Genomic DNA, 20,345 nt, shown 5'->3' with positions numbered 1-20,345 from the left:
TTCATGATTTCTTAGGTTCCATAAACATGGTGTTTTCTCTTGATCTAGTATGGAGATATCAGAGACACTGAAGCAAAAAGAAGCATTTGAGTGAAAACTCGCCTCCAGGAGTGAATGAGTTCAGTGGAAGTGGACGGGCGAAGCTAACCACTACAGCATGGCGTTGACAAGCTTTTTCCTGTTGCCTGCCATGCTCAAAGGTTGCAAATGTGAACTACAGACAGTCTTCCTCTTGCTGGGCCTCAGTTTCCCCCTTCATTAGTTCTTCCTACAAACATAGTTCCAGTGAAGACATGCGAAGAGAACTGGGACAGTAGCAAGCAGAGATGGGGCGGTTGGTAGAGTGCTTGTCTAGCATGCATGAGGTGCAGGGTTCGATCCTCAGCACCGCAGAACATGGGCGAGGAGGGGGGTCCAGTCTGTAATCCCAGCACTCAGGAGGCAGAGGCAGGAAAACCAGGCATTCGCAGTTATCCTCAGTCTCACAGCAGACTTGGGGCTGCATGAGACCATTTCAAAAGCCGGGGGTGGGGATGGAGTGGGGGTGGGGTGGAGTGGGAGTGGGGGGTGGTTCAACCACGCAGACAAAATCTCAGCACCACCCTCACGCTTAGGAAGTGTCTGGTTGTAGTGTTGACAATTTCATCCCGGTCTCAGTGCCAAGGCACACCGACGTACACTTCTCTTCGGGGGTGTGGGGGTGGGGGTGTGGGGGTGGGGGCTTGGAGGCCACCGGGCCATCACATCTTCTTTTCCCATGCACACAAAGATCCATGGCCTGCACTCTGCCTTGCACGGTGGTGGTGACTCTCAGCAGACATGTCTTCAGTGAATGGAAGTGGGTACACACATGTGGGTTCCGTGAGGGTAGTCAGGACACAGGGCACCGGGGATGCCACCTCCACTGATGTGGACAGGGAACTGAGGGAACCACAGATCAGGCCAAAGACTGAATTGGGATCCCATTTCAACTCTCTTCTTCCAGGGTGGAGACACCGGTGACTCAGCAGTTAGAGTCACCTGGGCAGCTCATTAATGTCTGTAGCTCCAGTTCCAGGGCCTCTGCTGCCATCTTCTGGACTTTGCAGGCACCTGCACTCATGTGCGCATACACTTGAACATTGGTACACAGACACACACACACACACACACAATTAAAACTAAAATAAAGTCCTTTAAAAATTGTCTTCTCCCATGGTGACCCATGTAGTTTTCCATTCTCATCCTCCACCCCCCCACCATACCTCAGGCCTATGCATCTCTTCAGGTTGGCTCAGCATTGCTTGTAAATGTGTGAGGGTCAGGGAGCATGCATCAGGCATGCCGCCATTTCTTATCCCCATAGTAAGAATAGAAATGCCGTTATTTCCACCTCAGTGCCCAGAAGGCTGAACCTGAGAGACACAGAGTAGCTGGTCCAAGCGGAGCAGCTGGCAGGAGACTGGCTAGCATTTGGACCTAGGCTGGGAGCTGGGCCCACATGCTTCTCACAGCTCCAGAGCATGTTCGCCTCACTCGTAGGCCCTTTCCTTCCAACCCTGAAGGTCACCTAGTCATCAGGGTGATAAAGTATCTCCTTCCCTTGAGAAACCTTCCCCATAACAGCCAGCCCTCAGCCTCCGAGCACAGCAGCCCGCAGCTCGGCCTGGCCCTGACGTGCTTGGCAGGCAGGCCTGCACAAACAGTCATTTTTGATGCTGGCAATGTTAACAGATCATAGGTTAATATAATTATTATTGTTACTTCAATCTTGATTTCCTCTTGCCAGACATGATGTCTAAACAGGAAAGCCAGCCTTCCTGTGTGTACACGAGTGACGCGCCAGACTTGGCTTCTGGGGCTCCTCCCAGATCCCCTCCTCTTCTTGTGGTTTGTAAAGATTCCCTTTTGGTCTTAAAGATGACTGGGGAATGCCAATAATAGCCCCTGTGGAAGGAAGGAAAGATGCAATGCCCCAGTACGTGGATGCTGCTGTCACCAAGAGATGGGCCCTGCTCCAGAAACCCAGCCTGCTTCCTGCCCAGGGCTGCCCTTTCTCTTTAGAAGCACACAATTGGCCTTGGCCTGACCTTGAGCACTCAGGTGGACAGGACGGTGGGGCTATGTCCAGGTTTGCCTGTGTGTGATTGTGGCTAAGGAAGCCAGGTCATGGCAAGAATGAGAGAGGCCAACGCGTTTCTGGGTCTTGGACCCGCACCCTTGGTGTGCAGGGGAGCGGGGGGAGCTTGCAGCAGTGAGTCACTTGCATTTCCGGGAGGCAGGCAGGATCTGGCTCCAGTCCAGGGATGCTTTTCTCCTCTCTACTGCCAGCAACCCTCAAGCCATACACCAGACCCTTCCAAAGAGATCCGTGTCCTCCCAGCTCCATACTGGAACCAGAGGGGATGGGGGGGAGGGGGAGAAGAAAAGGGGGAAGGAGAAAGAGAGGGGGAGAGGGAGGAAAGCTGCTTTTGGGCAGGTTGAGCAAATGAGGTCATGTCTGTAACTGCTGATGTGACAGACACAGGCAGGGGCCCGGGGCTGCAGGCCCTTTCTTCCGGTGCTGGGAGGGACCCTGGACCTCAACATTTCTAAGGTCTTGAGGGAACCCTGATCTTCAACTCTGAAAAATCCATCCGTGACCTCACCTCTACACATCTCAGCTCCGGAGGCTGCCCGTGTTTCTACCAGGGCCTGGGCGGAGGAGAGCCGAGGAGGAGAGGCCGGAGGGGAGGAGGAGAGGCCGGAGGGGAGGATGCCTCCTGGGCCTAGGCAATGCTGTTGGCAGAGGAGGCCTGAGGAGGTCAAGGACAAGTGGTGGGTCTCAACTAGCTGAACGTGGACAGCGGCTGCCCATGGCCAGGGGGAGGGAAGGGCAGCGTCTGCCCCGGGGGCCCTCATCCTTCAGACAAAGACCCGCTGCCCTCCAGAAAGAGAAAACTGTCAGGGTCTACAGGTCTCGTTTCTTGGTTGGTGGAAGCAGATATCCACACCTGTCTGGAGGGGAGGAGAGAGAGTGGTCTGGCAAGTAGAGGGACGTGTGTGGCCGGGAGGTGGGGTCAGCTGGTGCTACCAGAGCCTTCGAGGCTGTCTGTGTCCATTCTTCTTCACTGAAGTCTTCAGCTGGAGAGCTGGGGTCATGACCGTGGAACCTGAAGACATTCTAACTTCCTTCCCTGGCCATATGCTCTGGATGCATCCCTGTTTGCTAAGCTGTCTGCTGCTGTCACAGACTATCCATCGGGGAGAACTCATTTAGAGGCAGGACGCATTTATTTCGGTTCATGCTTCCAGAAGTTCTGTCTACAGTCATTTGGCTCGGTAGCTTTAGGCCTGTGGTGGCAGAGGACGTCATGGCGGGGGACATGGGGGAGGCTGCTAACCTCCTGGAAGCAAAGACGCCCAAGAGGGCGAGAAACTAGCACCCCCAAATCCCCTCATGCCATCCCGCCCCGACAATGATCCAACTTCCTCCAGGCTCCCCCTCCCCACGGAATGGGGGATCTCCAAAGCCCACCTGTTAAATAGGCTTGCATCCCCAAGCCTATTTAGCAGGTGGGCTTTGGGGATGGAGTCCCTTCAGGATGGAAACTATGGCACAGGTCCAGAGTGGAGGAGGTTGCCTGAGTCCCACCCACTCCCTCAAACAGAGCCCCTTGCAGACATCAGTCAGTGATGAAGACTCCGGCCATCCTGCTGCCGAGGAGGGGAAGGCCTCGCCGTGCAGCTTCAGAGGCAGACATCAAACCCGTCAGTGCGGTTCTGCAAACTTACCTCCATTGAAGAATGAGGAATGGGGTCAGCAAGACGGCTCCAAGCAGGTAGAGGCGCTGGTCGCCAAGCCGGACAACCCGAGTCCAGGCCCTGGGAGGCAGTCGCAGGAGAGAACTGACTCCCACGAGTTGTCTTCTGACCTCCAGGTGTGTGCTGGGCACCTGTGCAGATCCACCGAGCTTTCTGTGTTCAACTTCAGTGGGGATGGGTGTGGGAAGGACCTGGGTCAGAGCGCGCCACGCGCCACCAGGGGACGCGGTCTCCGCTGCCCTCGCTGCTGGCATTCGGCACTGACCCCAGCCACAAGGCTGGGCTCAGGCTCTCCTGAGGCTGGAGTGCTGTGATTTCCCAACTGGTAGTCCGGTCGAATCTTGGGTGTCTCTGGCCGCCTGGGTTCCCAGGGCTGTGCCAGCCTCTGCTTCTGGCTTGCTGTCAGTTATCAGTCCCGTCCGTCCGTCCGTCCGTCCGTACAGCCAGGAAGGATGGAACAGGAGTTCAGGCCGCCTGGGTTCTCAGGGCTGTGCTGGCCTCTACTTCTGGCTTGCTGTCAGTTATCAGTCCCGTCCGTCTGTCCGTCCAGCCAGGAGGGATGGAACGGGAGTTCAGGCAAGTGCTGCTCCTGCATGGGCCCCAAGAATATGGAAAGAAACGTCCCAATATCAACCAGGGTTGAGGTCAAATGAGGCATTCAGCTTGTGAGTATTATAGTGCAAGGCGAACCAGGTTTAACCCTTTTCTTTCCATCACCCTGCATTGTCTGTCTTTACCTTTGGTTACTACAGGACTCTACAAAAATAGCAAAGGACTCAACAGGCTTTCTAGCACATCCTGAGTCCTCGGTGGCCAGGCTGGGGCATGGGCCATTGTCCTTCCTGTGCCCAGCGTTTCACAGGGAGGGTGGGCACTGAGCTGAAACCACACCAGTGGAGAGTCGAGGCAGGGAGGACTATCCTGAGGTGATCTGCAGGGTGTGCTGTGTGTGGTACATATGTGGCATGTGCTGTGTGCTGTGTATGGTATGTGTACTGCATGTGTGGCATATATGTGTTGTGTATGTCTGTATATGGTATGTGCTGTGTGTGTGTAGCTGTGTAGGTATATATGTATGTTGTATGAGTGGTAACATGGTATATACTGTTACGTATGAGTGGAGAAATGTGTGTATGTTGGTATATCATGGATATGTGAGCATATGTAGCATGTGTGTTGTGTATACACAAAAGTGTGTGTTATGTGTTATATATGTGATGTTTATGTATGTGTGTTGTGTGTATGCAAAAGTGTGTGATGTAATGGAATAAACACTGTATATATGTAGTATGTGTGATATATGAAGAGGTGTGTTATTGTATGTGTGTGATTGTGGCATGCGGGTCTGTCTGTGTGTGTATGTGTATGTGTGAGAGAGATGCATGTGTGTGTATATAGGCTTTTGTTTTTTTTGAGACAGGGTCTCATTATGTAGCCCTGGCTGGCCTAGAACTTGCTATGTAGACCAAGCTGTGTGTGTCTCTGTATATAGTGTGTATGTGTATGTACATGTGTGTGTATGTGTATGCATCTGTATGTATGTGTGTGTGTCTATCTTTGTGTGTTGTGTAGTGTGTGTGTGTATCTCTGTGTGTAGTGTGTGTGTGTGTGTGTGTGTCCCCTGCAGTCATCTGGAGGACTCACAGAAGGAACATGGGTGGAGGTTGTGTGCTGTGATTCCAGCCAGATGGTTCCGTCTGTGGAAGCCAGTGTCTGTTTTTGTTTGTTTTAGTGTGGTGTTTGTTTGAGTGACTTGAGCCCACAGGGATCTTTCTCCTTGAGGTCTGTGCCTTTGCTGGCTTGCTAGAGTCCTGGAGAGAAGCAGGCTCCTGGGTTTAGACCAGCTGGGTGTCGGTGAGTGTGAATTCTAACAGCCAGGCTCCAAGCCCTGGGCCACTTTGGACGTCGGATGGCGGAGACATGCTACATGCCTTTGAGTCGACTGGATGTGGAACGCTCCAGAAGGTTTTGGGGTGCTGGGAGACAGCCAAGCCTGGAATTTAAGCGTGGGTCTCTTGGTTTCTCCTCCCTGAGAGTCCCAGGCAGGAAGGACACCTGAGCTTGGGGCTGGGGATGGGACTCGGGGTTGTGGTCCTGCAGCGCCACCTGGGGGCGATGAAGAGAATGGCCGCAGAGGCCCCCAGAGGATGAACCCATTCAGAAGTCTTCACCCTGAGGTGGGTGCTCATGGGCTTCCTCCCTTCTCCAGTACTGACTTCAGGTGACATGCTGGGGACTCTGGAAGTGAAGGTTTCTGTTGGGGGACCCGAAGACTCGTTTCTGACATCCCTGCCTCATCTTATTAAAAGACAACAACATCAAAAGATTCTTAAATATTCAGCTTGAGGGTGTCTGTGTGTGGTTTTTTGGAGGGTGGAGTTCACCTGACCCGTTTTGCAAGTGAAAAAGTGAGGCTCTTCTCGCAGCTGTTCCAGACCATGTCCACCTGGAGTAGGGCGCCTGATTGGGTGCTTCTGCGGGACATTGGGCAGCAGAGGAACTTCCAATCTGAAGGAAAAGCCAAATCACAACAAAGCCAGGAAGCATCCCGGGGCGGGGGGGGGGGGGGGGGGGTGTCTGGTGATGGTGAGCTTGGACTAACACTGGCCAGGCCCATGCTAGCAGGGACCCCGGACGTGCCCTCTGACCCCTTGACCCTGTCCTTGTCTTTGCAGGGTGCCCCAGAGAGCGCCCTGCTGACACCCCTGGTTCTGCAGAGAGGAAGCCTGGGGACTTGTGGTGTGGAATGCAAGGAAATGTCTTTTGTCTCCTTGGGAAGACTCCAGCGTGCATTCCCTTCTTTATCCCTGACTACAATCAGAGGTGTGTTACCAAAACCGTGTGAAAACAGACTGGTTCAGGGGCAAGAGTGGGTCCTACCGAGGGGCCCCAGGGGGGCCGCCGATCTAACTTCTACTCACCCAAGGGCTAACTCATGTTCCTCTTCTTTGCACTCTTCAGGCAAACATGAAGTAAATCATTTCTACCATCACTGATTCATAAGACGCCTTGTAAGTGTGCCCAAAATGATGGACAGACTTGAGTCTTCGTTTGTTTCTCCCCACCCCCACCCCACCATTGCCCAGCGTACTGAAGCCATACCTCTAAGCTAAGACTGCTGTAAGGTGGTGCCTGCCTTGTTTTCCTTGATAAGAGCAAAGTGTTGGACACTGTGTCAGATTCCTGTCACTGACAAAACATCAGGTTCTAAGGAGGAAAGATTTGCTCTCACTGTTTCAGAGGTCTCAGTCCATGCTCACTTTTGCCCATTGCTTTAGGCCTCTGGCTACAAAGTACAATATGGTGGAAACATGTGGCAGAGAGAGGGGGAGGGAGAAGGGGTGAAGAGTTAGGGTCCCAAGGGTGTTCCAAGAGTGTTCCCCACAGGCCTGGCTTCCTCTTGCTAACCCTACCTCCTAGAGGTCCCATCAGCTCTTGGTGTCACCATGGGCTGCTGACTGTGCCACACATTGGCTTTGATTTGTTTTGAGACAGGGGCCTCACTAGGTAGCCCTGGCTGGCCTAGAACTTGCCTTGTAGACCAAGATGTCTCTGCCTCCCAGGTAGTATGTCTCCCAGGTATTAAAAGTGTGTGTTACCATGTCCAGCCATATATGGGCTTTGGAGGTGGAGGGCACTTCAGAACTGAACTGTAACTTTCCAAACTCATCCTCCTCAGCCCCCACACGAGCTGAGCGGCTAGAGCATTAAGGAGTGGATAGAACTCATGGGCATTTTATTTTCAGCTTTGGAGAGGCTCCCCCTAGGGTCCCTCAGATTTACCCCCCTTCCCCCAAACACTGGCCACACCCCTGAGGATCTGGAAGTTGCTAGAAGATTCTGAAAGGTCCTTTTTGACCAAGACCCTTGGGAAGGATTAAGACACTGGGCCCCATGGTCTGATCTCAGCCAGGCTGTTTCGGAGGGGCTGTTTAGACACCAAAGATGGACTATGCTGGAGAATCTCTTTCCCACTCAATAAATCCTGCGTGAAGCAGAAGATAACGGTTGTCTGACAGCCAGGTGCCGGAGATAGATTTTAACTTTTTAGAGAACAGCCAGTTCGTAATCCAGATCCTATGACGCAGCCTTGGAGCCATCACCACGCTGGGAGACAAATAAATGGTCCCTTCAGAAGAGGGCGAACCTGGGGAGGGTCACGTGGGGCGTGGAGGCATGTGGGGAAGAGCTGGGGCCTGGGAAACTTACCAGGCAGGAAAAGGCAGCTGGGGATAAGATGGGGAGGAACCCTGTCTGAGCCTGTCCCGGGAACCAAGTTGTCTGAGTTCCTGGATACCAAGAAAGTGGAGTCAGCAGCGGGTCTAAAACCCAGTAATGACATTTGCTGTCCTTGTCACAGAGGATTTGTTGCTGCCGATAGCAGTGCCCTGAGAGGGCTCTGTGACTCTTGGTGCTCTGGTGAAGAAAAGAGTGACTTGTGGTCCTTGTTCAGGAGGAGACAGTCTGTGTTTCTAGGGGACCGTCACGGCAGGTAGAAGGACCCCTGCGGGGGGGGGGGGGGGGGGGAGGGAAAGGCACGGAGCTCCGGTGACTCCAACAAAGGACGAGTGGGGTCACAGCCAAGAAACAGGATGGGTGTCGGCGCGTGGAATGTCACTAGCAGGGCTCACCAACTTGGGGGGACTTTGTCAGAACGACTGGTAGGATTCTTGCTAAAGACTGAATATGAAGACTGTCAATGGGGTCCCAAGCAGGGACTAGGGGCGATCTTCTCTGAGCTGATGTAACAACAGGAATTTGCTCAGACTGGATCCTCCAAGACAGAGGGAAACCAGAGCTTGGCCCTGTTGTGCCTGTGTGGCAAGACCCCCAGCAAGACCACCACAAAGCCGATATCCGATGAGAAACACCCAGGGGTTTATTGATAACAAGCAAGCCCGGGCTTGGTCCGTGTCCAACACTGGATACAGCGGGTGGAGGAGGATGGCCCTAAGCTCTCATGGTAAGGGGGTTTTTAAAGGGAAAACCCCTAGCAGGGTGGTACAAGCCTTTGCGTCATATAACTGGGTGAAGGTATGTAACCTTTGAATTTACTGGTTGGGGCTTACAGTTATCATTTTTGGGCAGGCCTGGACAAGTCCCGGGCTTTGTCCTTGAGCTGCCATGGAGGCTGGCTAGCCTAGCACATTCACATTGACCCATGCACATAGCTCTAAGTTGGTGAGGGGTCCCAGACAGTAAACAATTGACTGAACCTTGAGTGGCCAGAGTACGTGCAGAAAGGGAGCTACTGCAAGGACTATGTCTTTGTTCATGGCCCTCCCAGAAACTTCTTGCTCAGGAAACTGAAATTGAGGCCTGATCTCTGAGAGAAGACTGAGCAGCCTGTTGTGGCGTCTGCCTGGTCCTTTCAGCCCCCAGAGCACAGGACTCAGAGGCAGGAGGAGAAGCCCGAGTCTTTGTCAATGCTCATGGGGACCCTACAGGCTGAGAGCCCCACTGCGACCTTCCTGAAGAGAGAGGGCCTGCTCCCAATGCACATGCGCCATCATGAAGGAATACAATACTTGCGCAGTGGGGGGCTTTATGTTCTACATATTCATGAAGCAAACCAACATTTTTTGTGGCACTTCACGGTTTATAAACTATTGTGTGTTTATTAGCTCATGCTGGGAAAGGAGTGTCCTGAGCCAGCAGGGGATACCTGGGAGCCTGGCTGTGCTTTAAATAAACTACATAAAACCATATCAAAAATTACACTCATTTCTATCTATCTGTCCGTCCATCTGTCTGACCATCCATCCATCCATCCATCCATCCATCTGTCTATCCGTCTATCTGTCTGTCTGTCTGTCTACGTATCTATGTATCTACGTCAAGACAGAGTCTTACACAGCCCAGGCTGGCTTTGAACTTATTATGGAGTCAAGAATGACCTGGAACTCCTGATCTGCCTGCTGCCTCCATTACCGGTGGGCTGGAATTACAAGTGTGGGCCATCAAGCATGGTGTGTACAGTGCCGGGGGAGCAAACCTAGGCCTGCTCTGGCAAGAAGAAACTGAGCCTTCGGGAGGCGACCAGCTCCGACAGTGATTCTTTGAGCGCTCTGGTCCCAGGCCCTATGTTCTACTGACTTTCCGGTGTTTTCTTTCCCCAGGGGATACCTCACATAAGTGAGTTTCCTGGCTCACGTGAGACATCTCTCGTCTCAATTAAGGAGTCGGATAAACCAGGTGAAACCCATCTCTTTGTCATGGGTTTGGTGTCAGAGACTGTCCTTGGATGTATTCTGAGGTGTTTTAAAAGGGAGAGCTGTGGACCTGATGGTGGTGGTGCACGCCTTTAATCCCAGCACTAGGAAGCAGAGGCAGGAGGATCTCTGTGAGTTCAAGGCCAGCCTGGGCTACAGAGCAAGTTTCAGGACAGTCACACAGAGAAACCCTGTTTTAAACAACAACAACAATGGAGGAGAAGTCAGGAGCTGTGGAGTTAGAACTTGTGGGTACACTTGGGAATTTAATCCACTGGCCTCGTCATGCCTTCAAATGCAGATTTCAAATGTCATTTGGCCCAGAAACCTTATCTGTCCTTGTCTCCAGGGCCCAGGAAGGCTCCTGCAGGAACCTGGGTCTTTAAAATGCAGGTGTGGGTGTATGTTCTTTTCCCATCAGGCTGCCATTGCTGAAGAGTTGTCTCTTCCTGCTTCTATTTCTTCTTTTTATTCGGGGTTGCTTTTAATGAACGGAACCAGCACCCAGCGACACCCTTGAAGCTGCTAGCCTGGTCTCTCTAATGAGCTTTGCTGAAATTCAGGGCAGGAGAGGTTTCCCTCAGTAGGCTCAGGATGCGGGGTTTTCAACTTTTGTGATGGCTGTGGCCTTTTTCTTTCCAGCCAGCTGGGCTTTACCTCTTCAAAGATGTCAGCTCCGGTCTTGCCAAGTTCGGGTTTTATAGGTTCTATGGATGGAGCCTTAACGTCGGTGTAAAAATAGATCAGCGTTTCTTCTTCCTTCTCTTTAAAAAAAGTGGGGAGGGGGGAGCATGCGTGTGTGCTTTCCAACATCCCATCAGTCAGAAACTGTTGAAGCAATTTTAGCTCTGTTTTTTTTCCCCCAAAAGATTTGCTCCAAGCCTGACTCAGATGATGGAACACTTCAAGGAAACTTTTCTTTCCAAAGAAGTCAAGTGCAATTAATGAGGAGGGAGCTGAGGGAGGACGGAATTCCAGAGTGTCCGCTGTAATGTCAATTATATCACTGCCTGATAAACACATAAATGTGTGATCCACGGGCTGTTCCCCTCCACCACACCACGTTCTTACAAGAAGTTACCATTTCTTTCCATTACAGACCTGGAGGATTTAATTTTCTCAACTGAAACTGTAAACAAGATGGACTTTTATACTTCTCTCTCTCCCTCTTACACACACACACACACACACACACACACACACACACACAGACACACACACACATACAGACACACACACACACACACACACACCTAATGGAGAAAGTTTATTTAAAACAAATGAAAGTCAGGCCTGGTGCTGCTGGTCTGTAATCCCACCTACTCGGGAAGCTGAGGCAGGAGGATTGCAAGTTCAAGGCCTACCTGGGCAACTTAGTGAGACCCTAGCTCAAAAGGTTTTTTAAAAGGACAGGCTGGGGATGCAGCCCTATGGTAGAGAGCTTGCCTCCCATGAACGAACCCTGCATTCAATCCCCTGCATCGTAAAAAAATAATAGAATACGTAAAATACTGAGTTAGCTCAGGCGTAGACACATTGTCGTGTGCAGAAAGAAACATGGGCTGGAACTCCAGTACAAGCACCTTAAATGTGTCTCGCTGCAATGAAGTGGTAGCCAGCTTTGTGAAGGCTGGAAGCGTTATAATGTTTGTCTTTGCATTTATTTCTTCCAAATTAAAAAAAAAAATCCTCTTGACCTTGCCTATGAACATGGGCCTGAGCATTTGTGTGAGGTTCAAGGGTGGGCCTCACCTCTCTCCCACACTCTGTTCTCCCGTCAGCTGTGACTGGGTTAGGGTGGGGGCTCCTTCCACCCCCAACCGAGGACTGCCTCTGACTCCCGAGTCCTCAGCCCTCTCCACCCTACTTCAACATCTTAGGACCTTTTTTATCTCAACAAAAATCACCTCTTCACCCATATCTCCCTTATAAACTCCCTCTATCATTTGCTCCACTGGCCGAGCTGCCTGCTTGTGGGGAGACATTCTATCCTAGCTGTTGGACCCAGAGTCCCCCAAAGACCACCAATAGGCCAATTCCGATGCCAAAGCAAGGAGGATTTTTACTACGAGTTAACTCGGGACTCTCCGTCCGTCTGACGCAGCAGCAGAGCAGGAGAGACCCCGAGTAGCAATGGGGCAAGGTTTTTAAAGCAAGGGGGCTTGGAGTCTACAGACTACATAGGAACAGACTCAGGATTGGTTTATGTGAGTGGCCACCATGTTATTAACTTTTAATTGGTTGGGGTTATTCGGGGGTTACAGTTATCCATTTTGGGGCAGGCCTGACAAGTGCCAGGCTTTGTCCTTGAGCTGCCATGGAGGCTGGCTGGCCTCACACGTTCACATTGACCCAGGCATGTAGCTCTAAGTTGGTGAGGGGTCCCAGACAGTAAACAACTGGCTGAACCTTGAGCAGTCAGAGTACGTGCAGAAAGGGAGCTACTGCAAGGACTATGTCTTTGTTCATGGCCCTCCCAGAAACTGCTTGCTCCAGTCTCAGGAAACTGAAATTGAGGCCTGATCTCCGAGAGAAGACTGAGCAGCCTGTTATGGTGTCTGCCTGGTCCTCTCACTGGCTCCATCTCTCATCTGCTTCTCACTGCTCACACCGCACACAGTTTTCTCATTGTTCTGAGTTCACCGGTGACCTCCCCATAGCCCAGGCCAATAGGACATTTCCCAGGCCTTCCCTATGGGATGATCATGCTGTACTTGGCAATGATCATCCACCCATCCACCTCCCCTCCCTCCCTCCATCCATGACCCCAGCTCCTAGCTGTTTTCAGTGTCTTAGTTTCAGAGTGTGTCTCCTGGGTTCTGTGTGACTGGTCTGTCGTGGTCCACCCACCTCTCCAGACATCTCCGTCGTCCATCAGCTTCTCTTCTGCTCTCCTTAACCAACAGTGTTCCCAGAACTGTCCTCCCCCGCTACCCCCCAGGCTCCTTTTTCTGTAAGCCTCCTCTGCTCTACTCCTGCCTCTCCCTCGATCATGGGGACTCCTCAAGCTTTCTCTAAGCACGAGTCTCAGTCCTCAGGGGCAGAAGGCCACAGCTTCTCCTGGGTCAAGGCCTCTGATGTCAAGTTGTTTCTTTATCCACAGTACACTCTGTGCTCAGTCCCCAGCTCCAGCGTCCCGAGATTCACCCTTCTCCTTTCGCCTAGCTTTCAATCTCCTCACTTTGGTCAAAATGGCTTAACTCCTCAGTGGCTCCTCCCCGCCCTCAGGTAAGGGGTCCAGTGCTCCTCCCAGGAAGCTGGCGCTCCCCCAGCTCCACCTCCCACACCTTGCTCCACCTGCCTTCCTTTGCTGACTACGAGGTCGCCCTTGATTTGCCAATAGCAGCTGCAGTAACAGTACACGCGCCTCCTGTGTGCAGGCGCTGCAGAGACGATCCTGTGAGCCCTCCCATTGACCCTTATGAGTGAGCCCCATGGGCTCAGTTCTCACGGGATGCCAGTGTCACAGACAGGAAACAGAATCCAGGGCAGACTCTACATCCTTCACATGGATGGCCTCCTATGTGCTCCACCTACTGTGGCCCCTTTTTAACTTCGGGCCCCTCTATAATTTCTGGCTTCGCTCTGCAAAAGCCCAGAGTCCCTTTCATGCCGTTCCTGTGCTCAGCCAGGGTTCTCCAACCCCAGGCCAGGTTAGAGCACAGGCTCCCACTCGCTGGGGCACTGTTTTCTCTGTCCTCATCTCTAGCTGCCCACGTTCCTAAGGCGCAACAAAATGCTATGAAGTAGAGCCGTCTATCCTGCGCAGTACCATCAAAGCTTTTCCTTAACTACAGAGGATTATGTCCTCAAAACACTAATCGGGTAGTGTCTTCCCAGCTTACCACCCTTCAATGACATCTCCTTGCTCTTAAGACTGAGTCCAAAGGATTAGCTCAGAACCGATTATGGTGATCGCTCTGACCTCCGCCCTCCTTCCCGCCACAGCTCCAGGCCTCTGGGCAGCCCAGCTCTCCCTCAATCCCTTCCCAGGCAGAGCTCACGGGGTGCCAGACAGCGCTGTGTTGACCACCGCAGGCAGAGATGAAACAGAACAGCAAAGAGCAGGCTCTTTGCAGATGCTCCAGCGGGGCATCCCTCCAGCAGGCTCTGGATCCCTCGGACACACGGCTCTAATGAGTCAGTGTCTTTCCCCCCCCCCCGCCCCCCCAGCCTTCATAACAAGGGCGGTGGTGAGCAGCGGTGCCAGGGAACGGGGAAAGAGCGCGGAATTAATGGCTCCCGCTCCAGGATGTCTCTACAGCGCACCCTGCTGGATGCTTCACACACTCAGGAATGGCCTTGGAAGCCAAGGGGTGGGTGGATTGGACGTTTTCTTCCTCAAAAAGCAGTGAGGTCCGAGATTGCAAATGTGGCTCCGCTGCCTAAGCCTCAGCCCTGCACACAACAGTTATGGTGGCACACGCTTGCAATCCCAGCGTTCGAGAGATGGAGGCAGAAGGATCAGAAGTTCAAGGTCAACCTTAGCTAGCCTGGGCTATGTGAGCCTGTCCATTTTTAAGCTAGAGGTCAAGGTGACTGGATTCATTGTTGGAAGTATCTCTTTGGCTTCTGTATGGAACAGTAACTAGAATACATAAGTAGGATTCCAACTGTCCATGCAAAACCCAGGGGCACCTGCTATTTGGGCAAGCTTCATGGGAATCCGGGGTCAAGGCCTCCAGGGGGTGTGGCTACCCTGGCCCTGCCCCCCATGCCTCAGAACAGGTCAGTTGTAAGATCCCGCATTCTCTTAATTAAGACGTTGACTAGCTGGAGGTCACAGAGTGGCTTAGTTCTTCTGGAGAGGATCCCAAACGGATGGTGGGAAGGAGAGAAGGCTAGAGTACCAGGGAGTGTCTTTAGACCACTGAGATCTGGGGTGGGCTGGCATTTTCCTGGGACAAAGCCACCACGTGCCAGGACCCACATCCCAGCAAAGAGACAGAAAGCAAACGGGCCCCTGGGGGCTGAGGAAGGACAGCAAAGTGTCGGAGAATCCAGGTTTGTACCGTTCACTAGCTAGGCAAGTTGCCCAAGCGTCTGCATCTCAGTTTCTTTCTCTATGAGATGGGTTGTGTCCACACTGCCCGATCCAGTCATGTGACTTTAATGAGGTTATGTGTGTGAACTGGCCAGTGTAGAGCCTGGCACAAAGAAGCCCAGTCCAGTCTGGTTCCTTCCCTCCTTAGCAGGGAGCCCCAGGACTTCAGCAAGATGCTGTCATGGGCTAACTTGGAGGACCATGGTCCTCCATCACTGACAGCCCCAGGAAACAGTTCTTTCGAGTTTCTTCCCGTTCAGAAAGAGGAAAACAAGAGAGGAGAAGGGTGATCACCATGGAGGGCTTCCTTCCCTGGGTGTGGTCTTACACTGTAGTGGCTCCTTCCCACAATGAACCTCAATCCCCAGCCAGCCTTGGGACCACACATTTAAAATACAAACACTAAACACTAGAAAGGCCCCAGAAGGCAACTGAGGAATATCCTCATGACCTTGGGGCAGGCAAACATTTCCAGGCAGGTCACAATACTAATCATAAGTGCATCCAATTGGACTTCCTCAAAAATAAGGATTCTTGTGCATTAAAGACATTGTTAGGAAGATGAGAAGTCAAATTATATCCTGTGAGAAAATAATAGTAATCCATCTATCGGGCAAAGGCTTGCATCTGAACATATACAATATGCCTGGCCTACAAATGAAAAGTAGAAAGGCAACCCAACTGTTGTGTCGCTGTTTTTTCTGGGTTGGACACAACCAGTGCCATCTTGAACTTGAACAAGTGTGATCACCAGCAAGAACTCTCACAAGAGATGATGCCTCAAAGCATCCCTTCCCGAAGAGAGGGGAAATGCTCACATGGCCCTGCCCTCTCCTGGTTATATGAGGGCTGACTGGAGGTGGAAGACTCTTGCTTATAATAAACCTGCTGAGAGGTACTCAGGATGTTGGTATGTTGGTATGGTATGCTCTAGACACTTCCTGGAGCTGGGTCTGTCTTTGAGTCATCCATGCTCTTTAAGTAAGCTGGATCAACTGATTGGCTCACCCATTTAGACCTGGGTAGATCCTTCCTTTGGTCTGTTGGTGCTCTCTTCATTAGAAAAGACAGCAGCTGGGTTGGGTCGGGAAAGGAGCTGACACAAAATTACCTTCAGGAATGAACTTTATTAAGGGAGAGATCTTCACACAGGAGCTGTGATCAAACCTTGAAGTGGGATAGTCCTTCATATTAGAGACAAAATCATGGGGCCTTGAAGGGCTTTAAAAGTGAAGAGGGGCTTTAGTAAGAGAGATGGCTTGGGGGGGGGAGGGAGGGAGGGAGGGAGAGAGAGAGAGAGCACAAGTGAGCTACCATGGACAACATGGCAGAGGGGACCCAGAGAAAAGCTTTCAGAGAAATCCCTAGAGTAAAGGAAAATATCTGGCTTTTATATCGGGGTGTTGGGAAGTTCACACCATGTGATTTCTGGGATAGCCTACATACAAAGAGCATGGAGGAGCCAGGTATTGGGTAGGCCTGTAGAATATGGGTTGCGGCGCTACACAGGACTTCTTAATCTCTGTCTCAGAGAACACTGCAGTGGGGGGGGCAGTGTGTGTGTGTGTGTGTGTGTGTGTGTGTGTGTGTGTGTGTGTGAGAGAGAGAGAGAGAGAGAGAGAGAGAGAGAGAGAGAGAGAGAGAGAGAGAGAGAGAGATTTCTTTAGGCTGTGGGATTTGGCCAACTTAGAGTGCCTAGTACCTTCAGGGGGCGGGCTCAGAATCTATCATTCTTTGTATCTGAGATGAGTGAGTAGACATTTCTTTATGTCTCCCTAGGCAAAGTCACAGGGCACCAATTAAAATGGGAACAACTTGAACAATTCTTCATCTACAGTGATCAGACATGCTTACTAAGCACTGGAGGTAACTTGGGGAGTACTCATGAAGACCATACATGCTGAGGCTACATTCCCACCGGATGACTAACTATAGCAAATGTTGGCAAGGCCATGGGGCAGCCCGACACCCCCCCCACACACACACACAGGAGGTACCAGTGCAAACGGTTACAACAATCTTGGAAACACTGGCAGTTTCTTTCAAGAAAATGTACATCACTCTCACAACTCAACGATTTCACTTCTAGTTACTTACCCAGGAGAGGTGAAGATGGAGCTACAAAAAGATCTGCAAAGTGATGTATATTGTAGTCTTATTTCTCACAGCTCAAACCTAGAAACAACCCCCGTAGGAAAATGAAAACTAAAAACCACCAGGTTATAACAAGAAGCATCTTAAATTATGTTCAGCAAAAGAAAACAGATGCAAAAATTGGGCTATGGTTCCTTTTACGTGAAGTTTCAAAATAGGGAAATTCCTTCTACGTTCATGATGTTGAATTGAGGTAAGGGTGGAGTGTGCAGAAAAGGAAAGAGAATTTGGGGAGTGGGGAACTATTCTATATCTTGACTGAGGTACATTGCTGCAGGAATTAAGGGGTCCATTTAGGATTTGTCTGTTTTACTGTGTTTTTAAAAACAGCTTAGTGACTGACTTCCTTCTCAGATTTCCAGGGGTATTTCCCAGATCTTTAAAGGGGTGACTTCACCTCAGGGACTAAGCATGAGTGTCCAGACCAGGAAAGCTGGAGGCAGACCCAGGAGCCCAGAGAGACCCACATGGCCAACTTACACAGCAGAGTTGTGCCTCTCTGCAGCATGTGTTGATGCATATTTATTGTGTGTGTTCGTGTGTGTGTGTGTGTGTGTGTGTGTGTGTGTGTGTTCATGTGTGTGTGTATACGTGTGTGTATATGTGCACCCACTCATGTGCTACATTATGCACATAGATGCCGGAGGACAACTTGTGGGAACTGTTTCTCTCCTTCCATCATGTGGATCCTGGGGTGGAACTCTGGTCATTAGGCTTGGGGACAAGTGCTTTGCCCAGCTGAGCCGTCTCGCTAGCTTAGGTTAAAAACAATGACCACAACTCAATCTGTGAAGTGCCAAGGGTGACAGGAGACCTAGGCAGAGTTACACCTGGGGTCTTCCAGTTCAAAATCCCTGACATTTTCTGGGAATGTCTCTAGGGATGGCCTGTGAGGACCTCAAGGCTTGTTTCAGAGCTGCAGCTAGAGCAAGGCCAGAGGGAGGCCTTTGCCAGTCAAGACCCCCTACCCGCTCTTGCACCTCGGCATGACCACTTGGCTAGATATCTTATTTCCAAGAACAAGTGGGCTTTCGAGTTCCCTCTCCCGAAAGCTTTCCTTATCTTCGCAGGGGCCATACCGGTGGTAAATTACTTGTGTAAATCCCTCCAGGCTTGGCATGACTTACAGACTTGGAAGATGCTGCCATATACCACACCTGCAGCTGGGAAGGTACCAGGAGTGGGGCCATTAACAGCCCAGGTCACTGGAAAAACCACGTAGACAGCCCTGAGTGTTGGGCCCTGAGGACTTCTCGAGCAGCGAACTTACGTCATCACAGCAGAGAAAAAGACCCAGCTCCTCTCCGCCAAAGCACCTGCTTCCTGAAGTGAGGCTGAGCCTCAGTGAGACATGATGTCATTGGCTTTTTATCACAGCTCTGTGAGGCAGCCTTCCTGGGGAGGAGATGGGAAAATGGAGCCCTGAAGCCTTAATTGGGAAAAGAAACAGGATCTCCAGCCATTTGGGTCAGATGCCCATGTTTCAGAAATAAAGCCACCCTGTCTGAATGGCTGGGGCCATGCTGCCGCCAGAGAGGACCACAGCAGCCTGAGCGAGTTCTTTCCATGGAATTTTCTGTAAAATAAAAATGCTGAACTTCTTTAAGACTCCATCTAAATGAGGGCTCTTGTGGCTGATGAGAAATAAAATACTTAACTGCTAAGTAAAACAGATTAAAAATTCCTTTACTCACAAGGAAAACAGCAAAATATTACCTACATATATAAACTCTTAAAAATATTTACTATTGCTGTGTAGTGTGAACTCACACGGTGTATATGTGTGTTGGTGTGCATTTGTGCCGCAGCACGTGTAGAGGTCAGAGGACAATTGTGGAGTCAGTTGGCTCCTCCTTTGTGTGTGTTTCCCGGGATCGAACTTACACCGCCAGGCTTGCAGAGCAGGCCCCCATCGGCTGAGCCACCTTGCCAGCTCGACATGATTTGTCCATACATAGTCATCGGCTGAAATAACTTCTCTACCTTGCCTGTTTAATTTAAAAATTGTGAGCTAGTATGGTGGCATATGCTTGCAGTCCCAACCTGGGCAACAAGGTAAGGCTCTGCCTTGAAAGAAAAAAGTAAGTAGATAAAATAAATTCTGGGTGACAATTGTTATATTCTCTGTCTTTTACACAGACAGACGTTATCCTCTTGATTTTGAGTGAGGGCATATTTATTTTGCCTATTTAAAGACTTATTAACAACACACACATACACACACAGACACACACACATGCACACGCGCGCGCGCACGCACGCGCACACACACACACACACACACACACACGCACAGACACACACAGACACAGACACACACACATACATTGTTTTTTGTTTTTTGTTTTTTTTTTTTTGGTTTTTTTCGAGACAGGGTTTCTCTGTGTAGCTTTGCGCCTTTCCTGGAGCTCACTTGGTAGCCCAGGCTGGCCTCGAACTCACAGAGATCCGCCTGCCTCTGCCTCCCGAGTGCTGGGATTAAAGGCGTGCGCCACCACGCCCGGCTCACACATACATTGTTAAACATTAAGTAGTATCAAAGGCTCCGGTGAGAGTGTGCAATGCCGTCTCAGTGAGTAAACGGGTTTGCCACCACACCTGACGACGGCCTGAGTTCAATCCCTGTAGCCCACATGGTGGAAGAAGAGAATGAATTCCCACAACTTGTCTTCTGTCTCTGATCATATATGCTGTATAGAAATAAAAAATAAATTAATAGCAAAGATGCATAATGAAAACGTGTGTCCTCTTGTACCCTAATGATCTCCCCAAATCCCCAGAGAAATCACCGTTTTGGTGAGGGCAGTGCAGGGAAACACAATGATACTCAATAACCTTCCCAACAAAACTGAAGTGTTTTGGGGATGAAGCATTTGCTCATCTATTCTACAGACATGATAAAAAATGTCCCTGTTTCCTAAGCTTCTTTGACTTTAAACTGCAGAATACAACCTTGGACAAAAGTGAACAGATCCAGGGGTGCACAGAAACTACATTGCCACAAACTGTACACCCTTGGTCATCACTGCCCAGGTCAAGACATGGAGCCTACCCAGTATCTCAGAAGTCCCTTCCGTATGCCTCAAAGGTGACTGCTGTCAACACGATCAGCTGGGTGCTGTCTTTTCATACATAATCATTATGCTCCACTG

This window comes from Peromyscus maniculatus, chromosome 11, assembly GCF_049852395.1.
Source record: "Peromyscus maniculatus bairdii isolate BWxNUB_F1_BW_parent chromosome 11, HU_Pman_BW_mat_3.1, whole genome shotgun sequence".
In the NCBI taxonomy this organism is placed as follows: Eukaryota; Metazoa; Chordata; class Mammalia; order Rodentia; family Cricetidae; genus Peromyscus; species Peromyscus maniculatus.
The sequence above is the reverse complement of the archived record's forward strand: the minus strand, read 5'-3'. Positions refer to the sequence as shown.